Raw genomic sequence first — 5,650 nt, 5'->3', positions numbered from 1 at the left:
AGTGCAGGCTCTACTGGGTACGGCCGCTGGAGTTGGAGCTGGCTAAAAGCGGTGCTAATTACTGCAGGGGAGGGGAGGGATGAGGAGCTGCAAGGTGGTGGGGGGAGGCAGCCCCACTCCCCGTCGCCGGTTGCGCTCAAGCCAGTCCCGCCAGGGCTCGCTGCTGCTGCGACATCAGCCCGCAGCCGGGGATGGGTGGGCACAGCACGGGCAGCGGCGGGGCCAGGGTCTCGCGGGCGGGGTCTGTCCTAACGGCTCTGCGTAGCCCGCAGCCTTGTATAGCCCACGACCAGCCATCATGTTTATAAAAACTTATATAGACTGCAGACTATATGCGAGAAAATACCGTACTTGGGGAGTATCTGTTGGCTTTTGTTGTTTGGCAACAGATTTCCTTGCAATCCCTCTTTCACACTGTAGCAAGGCACTAAGGTGCCTGCTACTTGAAAAGCAGCAATATGGGCTCAGGTGCTGGTTGCTAGGGGCAACCAGGAGGAGCTAAAGGGCTGGTGAGTCAGCTGACCGGAGGGGCAGGGCTGACTACTATGAGACCCAGATTGGAGGTAGTGCGTGCCCTCTCCCTCTCCCTCTCCCGGCAGATAGGAAAAAGGAGCATTGCCTGAAGGTGGAAAAGAGAATAAGGCTTGAACGTACTAGCCGCGAGTTACAGTGGTGAGAGATGATGTGCCTGGAGGATGTTTAGCCAGGAGGTTTAACTTTGGTTATAGCCCAGGGGCTTGTGTTATTGTTTTGTTGTTGTTGTTACACTGGAGGACCGGGAGAGGCGATTAGGGGTTGGAGGAGGCCTCATAGGGGCTCCACGGTAGCGTGGGGACCCTGGTGCCAGAGAGGGCACAGCATTTGGGATGCATTGATCCCAGCCCCAGAGCAGGCAGGCTGCGAGACAAATTGACCAAACAATGTCCAGTACATCTGCAAGGCTTGGGGCATGGTACGGGGTAGTTGGATCCATGCATAGCCCATAAGGCTGGGGTGCACCGAGTCACCCAAGATAGAACTAAGACTGGGATACATCAGGGCACTGTGTCAGAGACGACTAAGGGCAGCGTCCCATAAACATTGTTAACATCAAAGATGTGGTAGGCGAGATGTGAGGGTGCTTTAACACCAAGTTGGCATGGCAGGGGGCGCTAGGGGAGATCACAGCTACCCCTAGGATCCCGTGCTGTTACATAGACTTTAGTTTCAGTCTTGGTATCTCTAGTTTTGTCAGTGTAACTGCAAAGGGAAGAGAAGTCAAACCAGTTTTGTCCTGACTCTGCAGTCTTGAAGCCAGTAGGCATGTCTACATGCGACACTACAGCGCAGTAGCGCTGAGCAGCCTCACACTGCTTCCAGCTCATTTCCACCACACAGTAGCATTGCCAGGCACTAACTGTGCGGTGATGCTACTGTGCAGTAGCTTACTGCTACTGTGCAGTAGCATCAATAAAAAAAAAATGTTTGGCGACGGTACTGTGCATTAACACCAGTTACTGCGCAGTCATTTAGTACTTGCTTATGCTGATACTGATGGGTAATGAGTACTTGCGTAAGCAAGTACTAAATGACTGAGCAGTAACAACTGCACAGTCCACCACGTGTGTAGATGTGACCAATAAGATTTTTGCTGTTGGCTTCACTGGGAGTAAGAACAGATCCATATACAAAAATGGTTTCAGCGTAATGATAATACACTGTATAGAGAAACATATAACCTGGTTGTTATTGTGGTTGGAAGATTATGCCCTGTTGTAGGGTTTTTGAAGGTCTTTGCTTACATTAAAGAGGATGCCAATCTATGGGAGAAAACAGATTTTATGTTTTATGTATCAGCACAGCTAATAGCTAACATGAAAGTGTGAGATCTCTGGTTATCTGGATGCATATTTGCTATCAGATGAGAAAGAGGTTAGTATTACTCATTCATTACAAAAGTTATAAACGTCCATTCCTACTTTTTTTTAATAATAAAACCAACTGGATTAGATGAGAATAATGTAGATAGTGTGTCCATTTAATCAATCCTTCAGACTAGTTCAGGATAAAGTTTGTTACAAAAGTTCATAACTAAAAAATCCATCAACTTCTTTCCTTGACCAGGCAGGAATTTAATAAAGGAGAAGATATTCCTGCTGTATTAACAGTTCTGACCAGAAGCAAACCTGTTTTTCTGGTTTAAAGATAAAATGCAATGAAGCTGAGGCTATCCACCAAATACTCTTGCAGGGCAGGGTCTATACTTATAGGGGCTATGGGGCCAAGTATGCATAGCAGTGTCACAGCAGTTCAGTCATAATACCTTGCCTTTACTTAGAGAAGGTGTTATTAGCCAGCTACTTCATGTGAATATTGAGCAATGTGGGAGGTAGGAAGAGGCTTTGTATGACATCTCCCAGTGATGGTAGATGGCTATTTAGTTAATGGCAGAGTGGTGTATGGTGTTTCACAAGCAAATGAAAAAAATGTGGAGCCATTGTCTTATTAAATTGGTATCGCTATAAATCTGGACTACTTCATTTGCTCAGATTTACACCAATACAACTGGGATCAAAACTTAGTCTGAGATGCCTGACTATGTCCAGTTACACTATGGCAGGCTACTTCATGTATATGCTGAACAATGATAGAAATACGACTGATTCAAGGTGATGCTCAGATCTGAGGAAGGGTGCTTGATGCCCAAAAGCTTGTTCAATATCTTTCCCATCTGTGCAGTTGTTCCAGTAAAAGATATCATACAAAACCCTTCCCACTAATACACTTTCTAGACCATCACAGTTACAGGAGCACCATGTACAAGATACACCATGCTGAGCACAAAAATGACAGACCAAATTATGGTTGTATTTACAAGATACTCATCCCTTCCTAATCTTTCAGACCTCCTCTTTTTTTTTTTTTTATTTGAAAATGTGGATTAACTTGTCAGCTATTCTTTAGAGAGAGGTAGCTATCCGTGTGAGTCAGAAGTCAGGAAGAAAGCAGAATAGATATGTAATGTATAGGCTAATTTAATCAATGATGCATAGCATAAGCTTTCATAAGCAGCAGGCTTACCTCATCAGATTTGAAAGTAAGTCTGCTACTTACAAAAGCTTATGTTATGCATCTCTGATTTAGGTACTGTATGGGTGTATCTGTAAGATGCTTTACTGCATCTTAGCCTAATTTACTGCACAGAAGGGGCATGTGCCTACACATGCATGCCCTTGTTGTACAGTAAAAATAGCTAATCATCATTAAATTTGATTCCTGCATTTGCAGGTATCAAATTTAGACACGATTAGTTAAAGTGCAGTAACACACATGTAGATGTAACCCAGCACTAACTTTAGTGCTAGGTCTGCTTAGCTGCTAGGGAGCTACTCCGAGCCCAGCTCCAGGTCTCCTGGCTGACTGCCTCTCCTGCCCCAGGGCTGGGCTGCTCTGTGGCAGCCCCTAGCTGCAGGGTATAGAAGCCTGTGATATTTTGTACCCTGTGGTGCACACACCAGGACCTTGGAGCAGTACAGGCCCTGTGTGCCCCCTTTGACAGGACCCAGGCTGCCTCTGACAGCCCTGCCCCTAGCCAGAGCTGCTGCTTGGCCAGAGGTGAGTGTTGCAAAGGGCTGCAGCCTGCTGCACCCCCTGCCCAGCCCTGAGATGCCCCCCAGGGCTGTTTCTGGTGGCAGGGCCAGCACCTGCTCCCTGCTGCTGCTCCCTCCCAGCAGTGTCTCCTGTGTTTTCAGGCGCTGTGGCCCATTTGCCTTTCCCTCTGCTACACAGCTCCCAATCCCTGGCCATGCCCCTCGGCTGAGTGCTCCTGATCACTGTCCAGGGTTGTCAACACAAGGACAGCCGCACAGGGGCCCAGAAAGCCAATGCAGGATGCACTACCATGTCCTCCCCAGCCCCAACTGGAGTCAGGAGGAGGTTGGTGACCTTGTGGCCCTCTGGGGGATGCAGAGATCCAGAGGCAGTTTGCACATGGCAGGTGCTCGAACGCCCATATTTGTGAGGCCCTGTTGGGCGTCATGAGAAAGGGAGGGCATGGGTGTCCGGTGCTGCCACTTCTGGAAGTGGCATGGCTGCTTTTGCTGGTGGCCCCACTCTCCAGCCAGTGTTTGCAGGGGGAGCACTGGTGCTCCCACCTGCCACCCTACCCACCGGCTAAATGGGGAGCGTGGCCTGACAGGGGTGCACTGGTGCTCTCAGGGGGTGCATGTGCAGCCCCTGTGTGTCACCCCAGAGTGACAGCACTCCCAGATGGCACAGCAGTGCTGCATAAAGATCAAGGCCTTGCGGCATAGAGGGTAGCCATGACCAACCACAATTGTTCGTCCAGTTGTGCCCACAAGAACATGCCTTTTATGCAGCAGCTAACCAACAATTTGACACCCCAGGACCTGGGCTGCAACCCTACAGTTTACACCAGCAGGGGAAGCCTGCCTGAGCCTCCACCTCTACCTGACCCCTCCAGTGGTGACACCTCCCTATAGGAAGGGCCCTTAGGTGCTCAGCGCACTGCCCTGCCCACCTCCCTAGCTGCTGCACCCATCAGTTGCTTGGGGAGCCCTGGCCAGCAGCTGCCTTGCCAGCTCCTCACCCCCAGATCCAGCCACGAGGAGCAGCTGGTTATGACACCACTGCCAGAAATGCCAACTCCTCCCTGCGGGGGGACCATGGCTGGGCACTGGTCTACTGCACACCATGGACTGAGGACATCAGGCACAGCTGGATGCCATCACTGACAGGGAGGCCTGCACCAAGCCACCAGCCTCACTATCCCTGGATATGTGGTAAGTCCTGCACTGGGGGGAGGGCCCTTTCCACCCCTGGCCCTGGCTCCTTGCCCCTGACTCCTCACCCAGCTGGTCCGCACTTCCCTGGGCCCAGGGTTCCCCGCCACGCCATGCAGAGAGGCAGAACACAGTTCAAAACTTTATTCAGCAACCCATATCCGTACAACTGGGCAGGCGCAGGCCTCTCATGTGCCAAGGAAGGCATCAATGCCGCAGCCATTTCCTTCTCAGCAGTGGGGGCAGAGATTTATCGTGCTGCCACAGATAGCCCTCCAGGCAGCAACAGGGGTTGCGGGGCAGCCTAGGCTTGTCCCCCATGTCATTGTAGCTCATGGTCCCAAACCAGGAGTGCAGGTGTGCCCAGGGCACCAGGAGGGTTAGCAGCATCAGGGCATAGTGGCTCAGACACTCTTTAGGCTACATAAACAGCTCATTGTGCACCACCTGGGGCATGCTCAGGGTGCAGTGGAGGTGCAGTGAGGTGCCGGCTCCTCAGCGGCTCCCCAGACAGGCCCCCAAGGGGGAGGGTGATGGAGTGGTCAGCCCCTTGCCCTAGTTGTCCAGGAGCCCTGAATACCTTGAGCCCACGAGCTGTAGAATGGATGGCAGTGCAGTAGAGTAGGTGTCCTGTAGGGAGAGGTACTCCAGCTGTGACCTGACCAGTGCCACACAGAAGAGGAGGATCACCTCCCTGGACCTGCTCGAGATGCATCTGTGGATGCATGACAAGGTGCAGTTGGCCTTCCTGACTGCATCCCCACACTGCTGCCCCAAGTTCATCTTGACATCAATGATGACTCCAAGATCCTTTTCTGCCCCTGCACTGACGAGAAGGGAGTTCCCCAGCCTGTAGGTATGCTGCTGGT

Source organism: Crocodylus porosus, unplaced genomic scaffold (genome assembly GCF_001723895.1).
Source record: "Crocodylus porosus isolate Cpor-Errol unplaced genomic scaffold, CroPor_comp1, whole genome shotgun sequence".
NCBI lineage: Eukaryota > Metazoa > Chordata > Crocodylia > Crocodylidae > Crocodylus > Crocodylus porosus.
This window is presented reverse-complemented; position numbering follows the sequence as displayed.